The sequence below is a fragment of the Penaeus monodon genome, chromosome 41 (genome assembly GCF_015228065.2).
Source record: "Penaeus monodon isolate SGIC_2016 chromosome 41, NSTDA_Pmon_1, whole genome shotgun sequence".
In the NCBI taxonomy this organism is placed as follows: Eukaryota; Metazoa; Arthropoda; class Malacostraca; order Decapoda; family Penaeidae; genus Penaeus; species Penaeus monodon.
Genome location: NC_051426.1, coordinates 2,898,212 through 2,915,711, shown reverse-complemented (window position 1 = coordinate 2,915,711; position 17,500 = coordinate 2,898,212). Strand labels below are relative to the sequence as shown.

The following is a 17,500-nucleotide window of genomic DNA, read 5'->3' as shown; positions in this document are numbered from 1 at the left end:
AAAATATAAATCATACAATGTACAAAAGAACACTACGTTGACATGCTTTTGTCACTGTGTTTACATAACACTGCTCTTTTTTTATGGCAGTTTTACATAGGAAATTTAAGATATAGTACGAGAATATCTTCCAATGTATCAGATGAAATGAAATATAACACATAGTTCTTTATAACTCATGTTACGTCGTCTGAAAGTCAGTAACACAAGATATCCCGAGATATAGCGCTCAAATGTTCGGTACAGTCAAATAGATTAATCTTCACTTCTTGCACCGAGCAGTTGCCACTACATTCTGTAACCTAAAAGTATTCTGACAATTACCATTGTCTGGTTTGACTTCGGTGCCACCCACAAGAGGGCTTCTTATCTCTATACTGATCGTAGCACCTTAAGGTACAGCTTTCAGGCCTTTGAGTGTTCGTCAGATCTACCAGTTCTTCCTTATGAGAACTTGTCAATATGTGTGCAATCCTAGCAAGAGGCATCCTAAGGTCTATGTTCACAGAATCGTTGCTGCAGGCATCCTTCGCCAGTTCGTCTACGTTAAGTAAGTTTATTTACCAACCTGGCTATCTGCTCAGGCGTGGGCAATCCCGACTACAATTTTACACACATTTGACATGGTACAGTATTCTGTGAATACTGTAAAATAAAAACATTGATCATACATCATACAATAAAAATATTACTTTGATATGCCTTTGCCACTGTGTTTACATTACACTGTTATTTGTTTACGACAGTTTTACATAGTAAATTTAGGTTACAGTACTAGTATATCTTCCAATGTATCAGATTAAATGAAATATTCACATAGTCCTTAATAACTCATGTTAGGTGGTCTGAATGGTTGTATCACATGGCATTCCGAGATATAGAGCTCAAGCGTTCATTTGTTTTTTACAGTCTGCATCTAGATTCATCTGCATTTCTAGCACCGTGCAGTTCCCAGTACATTCTGTAACCTAAACGTATTCTAGCAATAACCACATCACATTATCTTTTTTTAGGAAGACTTGCTATCCCTATACTGATCGTAGTGCCTTATGGTACAGCTTTCAGGCCTTTGAGTATTTGTCAGGTCTACTGGTTCTTCCTTATGAGAACTTTTCATTATATGTACAACCCTAGCAAGAGGCATCCCAAGATCTGTTCACAGTATTTTGCTGCAGTCTTCCTTCGCCACTATGCATATGCCAACATGAGAGAGTATCCATAGAAATTGAATGTTGAAATTGCGGTCTATTGCATAAGTTACGTTACACTTAATGCAACTCACAATTTCCTCATTGCTACCTGCTTTGAAAGAATTTAGTGTCCGAAGAGCACTTTGAGATCAGAAAACTACTCCAGAGCCCCAGGATATTAAGAATTCCGTTGCAGGGAGTATACCTGCCAACTCCATTTGTGTAGTGCTGGCCCAGTTTTGCACTCATATTAACTTGATGTAGTAGTAATCCATTTTTGTATACAGCTGTACGGATCCGTCAGCGTAACACTCGAATACATCATCGCAGATTCCGTGTGTTCCTTTTCCGTTGCTAACGCCATTTGTTTCATGTACTTTTTTTTTTTTTTTTTTGGTAGACATGTAAGGTGCACGATCAATGTTGATTTTTTCCATGATGGAATGGAACTAATTGGGACATTGAGCTTTGTAGTGTTAATAGATTTTTTTTTGTATCAGGGTGCGCGTGTGTGTGATTAGCCACGTCTGATTGCGTGCTTTGAAGTTGCAGTTGTTTTTGGAAATCAGAAAGATACAAGGGTTCCCTCAGAGCTTTGATCTCAAATATGGTGGAAATAAATATTCTATCAGAAGTTTAGTTCTGATCTCATGTTCACTATCCTTGTTGTTCTCGGGGCGCCGAGGATAATCATCATAGCTTCATTTTGCACTACCTCCAAGCTATTTCTGATTCCTTACACTGCAACAAGTCCAGTGCATGGTAGTCTACAACTGACCTTATAAAACCAAGTAAAACAGTCTAGCTTAACATTGATGCCATTCTCTCTTACGACAAGAACTTTCAATTTCTCCCAGTCTCTTCTTTAGAGAAAGGAGCAAGTCTGCATCATTTACATTCACCCCGAGATATTTATACTTATGTCACATGTCAGGCTCCTGGTCATCTATGTGAAAAGTGGGTGGGGATATGATACATGAGTTGAGAGCCATTATTTTCTTAGCGGAAATGACTAATACACACTTATGAGTCCTTGTGAGTTTGTCGAGAATTATTTGCATCCTCTCTTGTGATAATGCTCTTACACATATGTCATCAGCGTAGCATATAAAGGATTCACCATCCCCAAGTACGATATCAGCCACCAACTTGTGCATGAGGACATTGAACAGCATAGGGCTGAGAACTCCTCCCTGTGGTGTCCCAAGTTCAAGAGATTGTGAAATGGAACTTCTCACTCCCCTGAACAAGACACTTGCAGATCTGTTCGAAAGATACATTCTAATCCAACTCAATAATTTATCCCGGATGCCAAAGCTTACTAACTGTTCTAGGATAACTTCTCTGTTTGCAGTGTCAAAAGCTGACTTAAGGTCAAGAAAAACAGTGTGTTTCCCTGGATTAGAGTTTGAAAAGTACTCTGCAAAGCAATGTTGTGTGCTACATTCCAACAACCTTGTAACCTGTATTTGGGTCTGTTCAAAATTATCCTTTCTAGAACTTTGCAAACACATGAGGTTAGTGAAATTGGGCGGTATTTATCAGTGTTTGATTTCGGTATAGGGATGATTAGGTTGCATGTCCAAGGACCAGGCAAAATATCCTGTGACAAACTTAACCTGAGCTATAAGGCTGAGGACACTATAGATAATTCCATTCTCACCATGGGCAGACGCTTTTCCTTTGATCAGTGCATTCTTCAGTTCCCACTTAGTAATCTCAGCAAAGTCTGAAGGGTCGGTATCAGAACATCCAAAATCAATGTCAAAATTACGATTAATTTTAGACTGATTAAGGTGATTCTGAATAACTGTGGGAAGTGAGCTCATTTTGGACGTTCCAGCTCATTGACTAAGGAGCATATCTGCTTGTGCAAAAGAACTATGGAACTGCGGGGTGTTAGTTAATTTGCCTGAGAGTCAATATTTTTTTCCAGACCTCAGACATTGAGCTGTTATTGTTAATGCTTTGTAGGAACTGTTCGAAGTGTTCATTTCTGAAATTAGTTTGGCCTTAAGAAAGTGAATAAGGTTGCCACGGGTATTGTCCTGCTTCTAGATATCAAAAAGCTCCTGAACTCGCTTTTGGTCCCTTAATAGTGTAGGGTCACCGACCCACTTAGGTTGAGTTGTTGCTCTTGAAAGTTTTCTTTGGACAGACTCAGGTGTAATCAGTGGCCACTTTCATCATGTCCATGGAGAATATTTCAACACTCGTTACCATTATCATTATCACAATGACATTTTTATAAAATACCGCCGCAAAATCACTGTGGCATTATGAGTTTAATCAAATGTTTGGGAAGCAAAATTACACCAATTTTAATTACCCCCATCATTAAACCTATTCGTTTTCTGTCTATCCTTCTGCCTCCACCCGAGTGTTGACTTTTTCTCTATTTCTTTTCGATTGAAGTATAATTCAGTTTGATGTCTTTATTTAAATAGAAATGGGGCTGCTATAAATGATAAAGAAATACATAACCTATTAAGCATACATAATAAAATGCCAATAGCGTCACCTACCCAAGTACTGACCAGACCCAACATTGCTTAACTTCACTGATCGGACGAGAAGCGGTGCTTTCAACGTGATATGATCGTTGGAAATTGTAGGGACAACACCAACCAGCTTTGACTCACTGCTCACACTTTTCGTATATATTAATATAATGTATATTTTCTTTTTATACCAAACTTCATTACCATTACTAAGACCATACTCAGACGACACAATCAATTTCTATTTTTTTCCGGCTCTGGAACACTACAAGGAACAATAATAAAAAAAGCTTGAAAATTGCTACCATATTAATTGCTAAAACTCAGTGTTTTCATTGACTGATAGTTTTATTAGTCATTTTATTCTTAATGTTCTTTAGTACATATCGCTACTAATATTATGATTCATACGAACACACTTATCATCACTATTATCATTATCGTCTGTAAAATCTGATTAGCATTAGAAGGAATTTAATCAAGTGTTTGCAATTGCTCTAGTTCCCCCTAGATTTTATCCATTCGTTTTCGGCCTATCCTTCTCCCTCTTTTCAACGGCGTTGACTTTTAATCTATTTTCTGTTAACTGAAGCTATATATTGTAAAGAAATGCATACAATTTAGCATACATTCTAAAATGCCAACAGCATCTGGTGTTCCCAGGCGGTCATCCATCAAAGTACTGACCAGCCCCAATTTCGCTGATCGGACGAGAAGCGGTACCTTCAACGTGGCAATGTCGTTGGCAAATGTGGTGATAACACCACGGTATTTACCTTGCAAATACCGTGAAGATCGACATATGTGGTATTGTGACAGATGGGAAAAAATCTCAAAGGCGAAACGGCGCAAAAGTTGCGTTTTCTCGACCAGCGATTACACATGCACGTTTTTGCAGGGGACACATTTGGAATCTTTAAAAACAATTTTGTTTGTGAATCAATGGCTACAAAAGTATTGAGATCATGCACAAATTAATAAATGTATTAGTATTTCTAAGCCAACTAGCGTAGATTGGAGGAGTTTTTGTTCTGAAGTAACCGAAAATTGGTTACAAAACCAAAATTCAATAGGAGGTGCCGGTGTAATCGTTGAGATCCACGAGACGCTGCTCCTGCGCCGAAAATACAATAGGGGCAGACAACTGAGCCAGTCTTTGGGGGTATATAGCGTGTGAGTAAAAAGAAATTTATTGTGCCATTGCTTGGCACTGACCGCAGTACCGACACGCTCATATTCCTAATTAATAAATATGTAAAACCAAACAGTGTGATATACAGTGATGGATGGGCTGCCTACCGTAACCTACAGCACAAACATCTTACAAACATCTGAGTATTAATCATTCTGAAAACTTTGTAGACCCACACGACCCTCAAACACACACACAATATTGAAAGGTTGTGGAGAGACCTGAAAGAGTGGATCAAGCGGCCAGGTATCAAAAGTGATTACATAGCACAATACCTGTGCCGATATTTATAGCTCTCCCGAGAACGAATAAAATTAGGTAAAGTTCACAATTACCTGATTGTTTACATGCATATAAAACAATAGAAATGTACATTTTACTTATTACAATACAAATACCATGTTTTCGCTCATGTAAAGACATAATCATCCGAAATGGCGATAACAAATGATTACTGTCTGAAACACTAAGACAAGGACACAATGTATAACGACCAATTACTGACAACTTTGCGATAACAAACAGCCACAAACTCTAGCCAATGAAATTTTCAGACGATGACGTCAGAGTTTTCTGACCAATCAAAATTCGATTTTTTTCGGAAATCCCTGCCCTCGCCCACGAAAACGTTCAGTGTGTGACCGTCCGCTGTGAAAGAAAGTGTACGTGTGAAAATATATTATATTGAAAGCCGCCTAAATACACCTACCCCTGGAAATACTACCACGTTGAGGACGACACAATTGGGTGAAGCGTAATAACGGAGGCGCAACAACATAAGGTTTGTACAATTAATTAACAATTAAATTGTACATATATATTGCAAGAAGTAATTTTCAAGAAATAAGCAAATTCATGCAATAAAAATTCTTACTTCTAAAAGGACAATAATAAAGGCAGTTTTAATAAAAAGACATTTCCGATTTGGCTATTGCCAACGACCGCAGTTGAATGATTTCGTCTCAGCGCGACGAAATCGGGCTAAAGCTTTCGTAGTTCCGTGGGACGGGCAAGTATTCTAAGCTGCGCGGGATGAAGCACCGCCACGGCCTACGAAGTCTGTTGGGCTCGGGCAAAGGTCAATAAATTCCATCTTACATTTTAAGACAAGTATAAGTATTGAGCTGTTGTCCTACCCCCCCAACACTTCGATTTCTTCACCTCTTTACTCCATTATTTATGCTTATGCTTATTTGACGATAACCATCACTAAGGTTTGCAAGCTCTGTTACTAAATTGCGTTCAAAGTTTGTTGTTTGAGAATAACGTCCGCGGAGACTGCGCTGCTGCTTGAGATTTGCGAAGTTCTGGCTTCGCCCGGGCCCGGCCTGTGTCAGCTTTTTATGGCTGTCTCATTTGTTTATCTGACACTCGGTGCTTACCGTGGCGGTGGGATTGCCAGCGGCCCAGCAGGCGCTCCTGTAGCCGTGGTGTAAGCATCTCACATAATCTCTTTACCAGCACGACGGCTGTGTTCTGCGCGACACACGACTGTTATTTACTTATTTATATTTTATTTTTTTTATTATTATTATTCTGGTTTCCTTTGTATTATTTGTTAATGCTATCAATAAATAAAATACCGTTGCTATTCGAGGAACAATTGAGAAACCCTTGTGAAACTTTCGAAACGCATTTTCATAATAATAAGTTGCTTTTGTCCAATGATTGATCTTGTGCATTTGTATTGTGCGTCAACCAGTAATGCCGGATTTAACCGCAGAATTGGATACCGTAATTGTATAGGTGAAACATGGTTCCGGCCCCTGTAGAGTTTCAGCAAACCCGATTTAAAGTTATTTTAGTGTTTTTGCTCTGTTTTCCCGTGTGTAAATCATGCAAATTCCTCACTTAAAATACAGTGGGAAGCCGACTCTTACACATTTTATCAGTGTTGCCGTCGAGGAATAAAAGTTCCGCCGGTCATCAACGAGTCAAATGCGACGGAAATTCATCATAACAGCGTTAAACCACGAAGGGAGAAAAAAAAATCGAAAGTCAGAGGCTTGGTTGAACCTTGAAATTTACCATTTTTACTAACATAATTACCATCATTATTATCATTATTATCAGTATTAGAAGGAATTTAATCAAATGTTTGCATTTACTTTAGTTCCCCCTAGGTGTTTCCATTCGTTTTCTGCCTATCTTTATCCCTCTCTCCGACGACGTTGATTTAGACTTTATTTCCTATTGATTAAAGTATATTTTCCCATTGGTTTCTTTATGTAAATATAAAAAGAACGGAAAAAATTTTCCTGCATGTCAACCAAACGTACAGTAAAATAAGTGTATTGAGTGGTTACCTTGACGAAAACTAAGACCCTTTTCATCTATGGCAAAACGTGTGCAAATCGAAAATAAGGGAGATATAGGCCAGACAAGAGTGAATATCGCCCCTTTATTTTCGAAGTCCCTTCTATGTTTACTTCGTGAGAATCAAAACAAATGTGACGCGGAACGCATCACCAAATAGTCCTTGTATTGCTACGCGCTCGTGAGAACGAATATTTTATCATTATCAGCGTCCGTTTTCTCGAATTCATGTATGTAATGCGTTCTTTTCCTTTTTTTGTTCTTCATTTACGTGTTTTGGTAAGTATTTATGCTATTCTGTACAATAACCGTGTGCGCCTGCGCGTTTTGCCACCGGGAAATTTGACAGGCCAGCAGCGCCAATACGTCGTGAAACGCCGGTGAGCAATGTTTTATTTCGAGTGCTGCGTCGATTCCGGGTCATTTTTAAAGCCCTTTTGTGGATATACTGGACAAATAGACATTCGTTTCTATCACAGCCTGATATTTGAACCCATCCAGTGCCGCAAATGCTGAAAAAAGTGATTAGAAACAAAGCAAATGTGACCATAGCCGGAAGCGAAGAAACGTTCGGTGTTTCGCGATATAAAAGGTATATGGCTTTACCCTGGGGGTCCAGGGGGCGTAGCCCCCTGGCTAGGCGAATGTAATACCACGGGGGTCCAGGGGGCGTAGCCCCCTGACTAGGCGCATATATTAACACAGGGGGTCCAGGGGCAGAGCCCCCTGCCTAGGGAATATATAGATCGTAGTGTATAAATCCCACAGGATTAAGGTTAGGTTGGTTTATTGGTTAGGACGCATTGTACGATTACCACGGGGGATCTGGATTATGTGAAATCCCGTAGATTGTGCTTGTTTTACACATTTCTGTTCTGTTTTCTTCTTATTTCAGCCTGTTTTACCCCACAATTTCCCTGATCTACTTCATGCCCTCCCCTGCTACCGGGAGTTATGAAATCACATCAAGATTGTTGGCTGGAGAATGCAACTGAAAATATCATCAGATTCGTTGTCATCTCACGAAAACAAATCTGATGATATAAATATTGTCAAGGAAGACCCGGTTGTCATTTTCGGAAAATTAACCAAAAGCTGTATATTTCATGGAACTGCATACAATTTAGCATACATAGTAAAATGCCAACAGCATCTGGTGTTCCCAGGCGGTCACCCATCCAAGTACTGACCAGACCCTATGTTGTTTCACTTCGTTGATCAGACGAGAAGCGGTGCTTTCAACGTGGTATGATCGTAGGCAATTAACATTCACACAATCACAACTTTTATCACATGGTCAGTTTATATTCCTGGTTTCCTATGGTTTGTAAATCGGTTATTACCTAAATCTCCCTTGGTTTCACGGGTTACGAAAATCATACACAGACGACACAATTATTTTCTACCATTTTTCCGGCTCTAGAACACTACAAGGAACAATACAGAGACAAAACTTCAAAACTGCCCCCTAATTCATTGCTAAAACTCAGTCGTGAGTCTTTTCTTTGACTGATAGTTTTATTAGTCATTTTAGTCTTGATGTTCTTTAGTAGATATCATTACTAATATGATTTTTACTAACGCACACTATCATCACTATTATCATTATCGTCTGTAAAATCTGATTAGCATTAGAAGGATTTAACCAAGTGTTTGCACTCTAGTTCTCCCCCAGATTTTATCCACACGTTTTCGGCCCATCCTTCTCCCTGTTTCCGACGGCGTTGACTTTGACTCTATTTCCTGTTGACTGAAGTACATTTTCAGTTCATTTGTCTACACTAATATAAGAAGAGCTGCTACATATTGTATAACAAATGCATACAATTTAGCAGACATTTTAAAAAGCCAACAGCATCTGGTGTTCCCAGGCGGTCACCCATCCAAGTACTGACCAGACCCAACGCTGCTTAACTTCGCTGATCGGACGAGAAGCGGTGCTTTCAACGTGGTATGATCGTTGGCGTGTGTCATCTTAACAATCACAAATTTTATCACAATGTTTACGTTCCTGGTTTCTCTTGGCTGCAAATTCCTGTGACCTGCCATCCACTTACGCCTACATTTATGAGGCAAATAAGCTTACCACCAAGGGAATTAAATCTCATTTTGATTCATTGGTTACTAAAATCATACACAGGCGACACGATCATTTCCTATTTTCTCGAACAATACAAAAACAAAGCTTCAAATTTACTATCAAATCTATTGTTGAAACTCTATGGTGAGTGTTTTCTTAGACTGATAACTTAAAATTACAGTAATTTTCTTATTGTTTAGTACATATCGTTACTAATATTATGATTTTTACTAACACAATTATCACCACTACTATCAGTATTATCATCTGTAAAATCGGTCTAGTATTAGAAGGAATTCAATCAAATGTTTGCATTTACTTTAGTTCCCCCTAGGTGTTTCCATTCGTTTTCTGCCTATCTTTCTCCCTCTCTCCGACGACGTTGACTTTGACTCTATTTGCCGTTGATTAAAGTATATTTTCCCATTGGTTTCTTTATGTAAATATAAAAAGAACAGCTATATATTTCATGGTACTGCATACAATTTAGCAGACATTCTAAAATGCCAACAGCATCTGGTGTTCCCAGGCGGTCACCCATCCAAGTACTGACCAGACCCAACGCTGCTTAACTTCGCTGATCGGACGAGAAGCGGTGCTTTCAACGTGGTATGATCGTTGGCAATTGTCCCTCGCACAATCACTACCTTTATCACATTGTCGATTTATATTCCTGGTTTCCTATGGGTTTGTACTTTGGCTGCAAATTCCTGTCACCTGCCACCCAGTTACAGCTACATTTCTCGGGCAAATAAGCTCACCACTAATGGAAGTAAATCTCATTTCGATTCATTGCTTACTAAAATCGCTAAGGCTCCAGTTTCATCCAGCCTAGAAAATATATGCCAACGATAGAGCAAAGGAAACTTATCTTCTATGTACTTCCGTCGCAACTTAAAAATAATTGGACACGGAAGTGTCTGAGAGCACGTCTGTAAAGTCTGGTTAGCATTAGAAGGGATTTAATCAAGTGTTTGCAATTGGTCTAGTTCAGCCTAGACACCATCCATTCGTTTTCGGCCTGTCCTTTTCCCTGTTTCCGACGGCGTTGACTTTGACTCTATTTCCTGTTGATTGAAGTACATTTGATTTGTCTACACTAATATAAGAAGAGCTGCTATATACTGTAAACAAATGCATACAATTTAGCAGACATTCTAAAATGCCAACAGCATCTGGTGTTCCCAGGCGGTCACCCATCCAAGTACTGACCAGACCCAACGCTGCTTAACTTCGCTGATCGGACGAGAAGCGGTGCTTTCAACGTGGTATGATCGTTGGCGATTCGTTTTCACACAATCACAATTTTATCACATGTCTCTTTATATCCTGGTTTCCTATGGTTTCTACTTCGCTACTACCTAAATCTCCCTTGGTTTCACGGGTTACCAAAATCTTACCACAGACGACACAATCATTTTCTACATTTTGTCCGGCTCTAGAACACTACAAGGAACAATACAAAGACAAACTTCAAACTGCCACCTAATTCACTGCTAAACTCAGTCGTGAGTCTTTTCTTGACTGATAGTTTTATTATTCATTTTAGTCTTGATGTTCTTTAGTAGATATCATTACTAATATTATGATTTTTTTTTACTAACGCACACTATCATCACTGTTATCATTATCGTCTGTAAAATCTGATTAGCATTAGAAGGAATTTAATCAAGTGTTTGCAATTGCTCTAGTCCCCCTCTCCCCTCCCCTGATTTTATCCACTCGTTTTCGGCCCATCCTTCTCCCTGTTTCCGACGGCGTTGACTTTGACTCTATTTCCTTTGATTGAAGTACATTTTCAGTTCATTTGTCTACACTAATATAGAAGAGCTGCTATATATTGTATAACAATGCATACAATTTTAGCAGACATTCTAAAAGCCAACAGCATCTGGTGTTCCCAGGCGGTCACCCATCCAAGTACTGACCAACCCAACGCTGCTTAACTTCGCTGATCGGACGAGAAGCGGTGCTTTCAACGTGGTATATCGTTGGCAATTGTGAGGGTAACATGACCAGCTTCAATTCACCGCCCACACACTTTTTCATATATATTAGTGTAGTGTACATTTTTCTTTTTATAACAAACTTCATTACCATGACATTCATTCACTGACATCTCCACAATCACAGTCCACCACTATCGGGAGTATAGCCATATCTAACTCAGGCGACACTACCTTTGTGTGCCTAACGTAAGTCTTTTGCCTCTTTAGACCTGTGTATAATAGTGCATAGAATAGAGTAAATGTTATTGGAGACGATCGTAAATCGGTGCACTATTATTACCGTTACTGTAAGCAGGTAGAGATAAATTATACAGTCAGTCATGAACAGAAATACTGATTGCTCTATTTGCTAGTGATTAAAGTATATTTTCATTCATTTCTTTGCACAAATATAAGAGAGCTGCCGTATATTGTAAAGTAATGCACACAATTTAGCAGACATTTTAAAATGCCAACAGCATCTGGTGTTCCCGGCGGTCACCCATCCAAGTACTGACCAACCCAACGCTGCTTAACTTCGCTGATCGGACGAGAAGCGGTGCTTTCAACGTGGTATGATCGTTGGCGAGTCTCAACTCAACAGTCACACTTTTATCACAATGTTTACGTTCCTGGTTTCTTCTCTTGGCTGCAAATTCCTGTGACCTGCCATCCACTTACGCCTACATCTATGAGGCAAATAAGCTCACCACCAAGGGAAGCAATCTCATTTTGATTCATTGCTTACTAAAATCATACACAGGCGACACGATCATTTCCTATTTCTCGAACAATACAAAATAAAGCTTCAAATTACTATCAATCTATTGTTGAAACTCTATGGTGAGTGCTTTCTTAGACTGATAACTTAAAATTACAGTAATTTTCTTATTGTTTACTACATTCATTACTATATTGTGATTTTTACTACACATTACACACTATTATCAGTATTATCATCTGTAAAATCGGTCTAGCATGAGAGGAATTCATCAAATGTTTTGCATTTACTTAGACACAGGCACACGATCATTTCCTATTGTCTCGCCCTAGAACAATACAAAACACAAGCTTCAAATTTACTATCAATCTATTGTTGAAACTCTATCGTGAGTGGTTTTCTTATTAAATTACAGTAATTTTCTTATTGTTTAGTACATATCATTACTAATATTATGATTTTTACTAACACAATTATCACCACTACTATCAGTATTATCATCTGTAAATCCGTCTAGTATTAGAAGGAATTCAATCAATGTTTGCATTTACTTTAGTTCCCCCTAGGTGTTTCCATTCGTTTTCTGCCTCTCTTTCTCCCTCTCTCCGACGACGTTGACTTTGACTCTATTTGCCGTTGATTAAAGTATATTTTTCCCATTGGTTTTCTTATGTAATATAAAAAGAACAGCTAATATTTCATGGTACTGCATACATTTAGCAGACATTCTAAAATGCCAACAGCATCTGGTGTTTCCCAGGCGTCACCCATCCAGTACTGACCAGACCCAACGCTGCTTAACTTCGCTGATCGGACGAGAAGCGGTGCTTTCAACGTGGTATGATCGTTGGCAATTGTCCCTCGCACAATCACTACCTTTATCACATTGTCGATTTATATTCCTGGTTTCCTATGGGTTTGTACTTTGGCTGCAAATTCCTGTCACCTGCCCCCAGTTACAGCTACATTTCTCGGGCAAATAAGCTCACCACTAATGGAAGTAAATCTCATTTCGATTCATTGCTTACTAAAATCGCTAAGGCTCCAGTTTCATCCAGCCTAGAAAATATATGCCAACGATAGAGCAAAGGAATATAGGAAACTTATCTTCTATGTACTTCCGTCGCAACTTAAAAATACCAACTTATTGGACACGGAACTGTCTGAGAGCACGTCTGTAAAGTCTGGTTAGCATTAGAAGGGATTTAATCAAGTGTTTGCAATTGGTCTAGTTCAGCCTAGACACCATCCATTCGTTTTTCGGCCTGTCCTTCTCCCTGTTTTCCGACGGCGTTGACTTTGACTCTATTTCCTGTTGATTGAAGTACATTTTCAATTGATTTGTCTACACTAATATAAGAAGAGCTGCTATATACTGTAAACAAATGCATACAATTTAGCAGACATTCTAAAATGCCAACAGCATCTGGTGTTCCCAGCGGTCACCCATCCAAGTACTGACCAGACCCAACGCTGCTTAACTTCGCTGATCGGACGAGAAGCGGTGCTTTCAACGTGGTATGATCGTTGGCAAATGACGGTATAACACTGACCAGCCTTAACACACTGCTCACCCACTTCTCATATATTTATGTACTTTGATATAATGTATCTTGTCTTTTTATGCCAACTTCATTGCCATGACATTCCAATCATATCACTGACATCTCCACAATCACAGTCGACCACGATCGGGAGTATGGCCCAATTCTGACTCAATTGCCACTGCATTTATGTACCTATGGCAAGTCTTTTAGCCTTTTTTTAGAGCTGTGCGTTACTGAGTCGGATATTATTGTATGTGGTTATAATCGTGTACACATGCATGCAACCACATCTCTTGCATGTACCGTTACTGTAAGTAGGAGAGATAAATCATAGTCAGTCAGTCATACAGAGAAATGCTGATTACTCTATTTCCTATAGATAAAAGTGTATATTCAATTCATTACTTTGCACAAATACAAGAAGAGCTGCTATAAGCTGTAAACAAAAGCATACAATATAGCAGACATTCAAAAAAGCCAACAGCATCTGGTGTTCCCAGCGGTCACCCATCCAAGTACTGACCAGACCCAACGCTGCTTAACTTCGCTGATCGGACGAGAAGCGGTGCTTTCAACGTGGTATGATCGTTGGCGATTCGTTTTCACACAATCACAACTTTTATCACATGGTCTCTTTATATTCCTGGTTTCCTATGGTTTCTACTTCGGCTACTACTAAATCTCCCTTGGTTTCACGGGTTACCAAATCTTACACAGACGACACAATCTTTTTTCTACCATTTTGTCCGGCTCTAGAACACTACAAGAACAATACAAAGACAAACTTCAAAACTGCCACCTAATTCACTGCTAAAACTCAGTCGTGAGTCTTTTTTGACTGATAGTTTTATTAGTCATTTTAGTCTTGATGTTCTTTAGTAGATATCATTACTAATATTATGATTTTTTACTAACGCACACTATCATCACTATTATCATTATCGTCTGTAAAATCTGATTAGCATTAGAAGGAATTTAATCAAGTGTTTGCAATTGCTCTAGTCCCCCCTCCCCCCTCCCCTAGATTTTATCCACTCGTTTTCGGCCCATCCTTCTCCCTGTTTCCGACGACGTTGACTTTGACTCTATTTCCTGTTGATTGAAGTACATTTTCATTTCATTTGTATAAACTAATATAAGAAGAGATGCTATATATTGTATAACAAATGCATACAATTTAGCAGACATTCTAAAAGCCAACAGCATCTGGTGTTCCCAGGCGGTCACCCATCCAAGTACTGACCAGACCCAACGCTGCTTAACTTCGCTGATCGGACGAGAAGCGGTGCTTTCAACGTGGTATGATCGTTGGCAATTTGAGGGTAACATGAGCCAGCTTCAATTCACCGCCCACACACTTTTTCATATATATTAGTGTAGTGTACATTTTCTTTTTATAACAAACTTCATTACCATGACATTCATTCACTGACATCTCCACAATCACAGTCCACCACTATCGGGAGTATAGCCATTTCTAACTCAGCGACACTACCTTTGTGTGCCTACGTAAGTCTTTTGCCCTCTTAGACCTGTGTATAAGTAGTGCATAAGAAATAGAGTAAAATGTTATTGGAGACGATCGTAAATCGGGTAAATCGGTGCAACTATTATTACCGTTACTGTAAGCAGGTAGAGATAAATTATACAGTCAGTCATGAACAGAAATACTGATTGCTCTATTTGCTAGTGATTAAAGTATATTTTCAATTCATTTCTTTGCACAAATATAAGAAGAGCTGCCGTATATTGTAAAGTAATGCACACAATTTAGCAGACATTTTAAAATGCCACAGCATCTGGTGTTCCCAGGCGGTCACCCATCCAAGTACTGACCAGACCCAACGCTGCTTAACTTCGCTGATCGGACGAGAAGCGGTGCTTTCACGTGGTATGATCGTTGGCGAGTCTCAACTTAACAGTCACAACTTTTATCACAATGTTTACGTTCCTGGTTTCTTCTCTTGGCTGCAAATTCCTGTGACCTGCCATCCACTTACGCCTACATCTATGAGGCAAATAAGCTCACCACCAAGGGAAGCAAATCTCATTTTGATTCATTGCTTACTAAATCATACACAGGCGACACGATCATTTCCTATTTTCTCGAACAATACAAAAACAAGCTTCAAATTTACTATCAAATCTATTGTTGAAACTCTATGGTGAGTGCTTTCTTAGACTGATAACTTAAAATTACAGTAATTTTCTTATTGTTTACTACATATCATTACTAATATTGTGATTTTTACTAACACAATTAACACCACTATTATCAGTATTATCATCTGTAAAATCGGTCTAGCATGAGAAGGAATTCAATCAAATGTTTGCATTTACTTAGACACGGCGACACGATCATTTCCTATTGTTCGCCCTAGAACAATACAAAAACAAGCTTCAAATTTACTATCAAATCTATTGTTGAAACTTCTATCGTGAGTGGTTTCTTATTAAAATTACAGTAATTTTCTTATTGTTTAGTAATATCATTACTAATATTATGATTTTTACTAACACAATTATCACCACTACTATCAGTATTATCATCTGTAAAATCCGTCTAGTATTAGAGGATTCAATCAAATGTTTGCATTTACTTTAGTTCCCCTAGTGTGTTCCATTCGTTTTCTGCCTCTCTTTCTCCTCTCTCCGACGACGTTGACTTTGACTCTATTTGCCGTTGATTAAAGTATATTTTCCCATTGTTTCTTTATGTAAATATAAAAGAACAGCTATTATTTCATGGTACTGCATACAATTTAGCAGACATTCTAAAATGCCACGCATCTGTGTTCCCAGGCGGTCACCCATCCAAGTACTGACCAGACCAACGCTGCTTAACTTCGCTGATCGGACGAGAAGCGGTGCTTTCAACGTGGTATGATCGTTGCAATTGTCCCTCGCACAATCACTACCTTTATCACATTGTCGATTTATATTCCTGGTTTCCTATGGGTTTGTACTTTGGCTGCAAATTCCTGTCACCTGCCACCCAGTTACAGCTACATTTCTCGGGCAAATAAGCTCACCACTAATGGAAGTAATCTCATTTCGATTCATTGCTTACTAAAATCGCTAAGGCTCCAGTTTCATCCAGCCTAGAAAATATATGCCAACGATAGAGCAAAGGAATATAGGAAACTTATCTTCTATGTACTTCCGTCGCAACTTAAAAATAACCAACTTATTGGACACGGAACTGTCTGAGAGCACGTCTGTAAAGTCTGGTTAGCATTAGAAGGGATTTAATCAAGTGTTTGCAATTGGTCTAGTTCAGCCTAGACACCATCCATTCGTTTTCGGCCTGTCCTTCTCCCTGTTTCCGACGGCGTTGACTTTGACTCTATTTCCTGTTGATTGAAGTACATTTTCATTGATTTGTCTACACTAATATAAGAAGAGCTGCTATATACTCTAAACAAATGCATACATTTAGCAGACATTCTAAATGCCAACAGCATCTGGTGTTCCCAGGCGGTCACCCATCCAAGTACTGACCAGACCCAACGCTGCTTAACTTCGCTGATCGGACGAGAAGCGGTGCTTTCACGTGGTATGAACGTTGGCAAATGACGGCATAACACTGACCAGCCTTAACACACTGCTCACCCACTTGTCATATATTTATGTACATTGATATAATGTATCTTGTCTTTTTATGCCACACTGTATTGCCATGACATTCCAATCATATCACTGACATCTCCACAATTACAGTCGACCACGATCGGGAGTATGGCCCAATTCTGACTCAATTGCCACTGCATTTATGTACCTATGGCAAGTCTTTTAGCCTTTTTTAGAGCTGTGCGTTACTGAGTCGGATATTATTGTATGTGGTTATAAATCGTGTACACATGCATGCAACCACATCTCTTGCATAGTACCGTTACTGTAAGTAGGAGGAGATAAATCATAGTCAGTCAGTCATACAGAGAAATGCTGATTACTCTATTTCCTAT

The 17,500-nt window shown here is 39.0% G+C and overlaps 7 non-coding genes and 6 pseudogenes across 7 annotated transcripts; all 13 read right to left on the bottom strand.

The window, feature by feature from the left end:
• Positions 1–8,340: 8,340 nt before the first annotated feature.
• On the bottom strand, positions 8,341–8,459 carry LOC119598788 (annotated as a pseudogene).
• Positions 8,460–9,045: 586 nt separating this feature from the next.
• On the bottom strand, positions 9,046–9,164 carry LOC119598793. Its single transcript, XR_005231027.1, has one exon. It is a non-coding gene; the product is annotated as a 5S ribosomal RNA (ribosomal RNA).
• Positions 9,165–9,783: 619 nt separating this feature from the next.
• On the bottom strand, positions 9,784–9,902 carry LOC119598767. The gene has a single exon (XR_005231009.1). It is a non-coding gene; the product is annotated as a 5S ribosomal RNA (ribosomal RNA).
• A 540-nt stretch (positions 9,903–10,442) lies between these two features.
• On the bottom strand, positions 10,443–10,561 carry LOC119598766. Its single transcript, XR_005231008.1, has one exon. It is a non-coding gene; the product is annotated as a 5S ribosomal RNA (ribosomal RNA).
• A 597-nt stretch (positions 10,562–11,158) lies between these two features.
• LOC119598789 lies at positions 11,159–11,275 on the bottom strand (annotated as a pseudogene).
• A 462-nt stretch (positions 11,276–11,737) lies between these two features.
• On the bottom strand, positions 11,738–11,854 carry LOC119598790 (annotated as a pseudogene).
• Positions 11,855–12,722: 868 nt separating this feature from the next.
• On the bottom strand, positions 12,723–12,840 carry LOC119598792 (annotated as a pseudogene).
• Positions 12,841–13,402: 562 nt separating this feature from the next.
• LOC119598777 lies at positions 13,403–13,520 on the bottom strand. Its single transcript, XR_005231018.1, has one exon. It is a non-coding gene; the product is annotated as a 5S ribosomal RNA (ribosomal RNA).
• Positions 13,521–14,010: 490 nt separating this feature from the next.
• On the bottom strand, positions 14,011–14,128 carry LOC119598774. The gene has a single exon (XR_005231015.1). It is a non-coding gene; the product is annotated as a 5S ribosomal RNA (ribosomal RNA).
• Positions 14,129–14,729: 601 nt separating this feature from the next.
• LOC119598782 lies at positions 14,730–14,848 on the bottom strand. Its single transcript, XR_005231023.1, has one exon. It is a non-coding gene; the product is annotated as a 5S ribosomal RNA (ribosomal RNA).
• Positions 14,849–15,323: 475 nt separating this feature from the next.
• On the bottom strand, positions 15,324–15,440 carry LOC119598794 (annotated as a pseudogene).
• Positions 15,441–16,314: 874 nt separating this feature from the next.
• LOC119598799 lies at positions 16,315–16,430 on the bottom strand (annotated as a pseudogene).
• A 557-nt stretch (positions 16,431–16,987) lies between these two features.
• LOC119598779 lies at positions 16,988–17,105 on the bottom strand. Its single transcript, XR_005231020.1, has one exon. It is a non-coding gene; the product is annotated as a 5S ribosomal RNA (ribosomal RNA).
• Between the last annotated feature and the right edge of the window lie 395 nt (positions 17,106–17,500).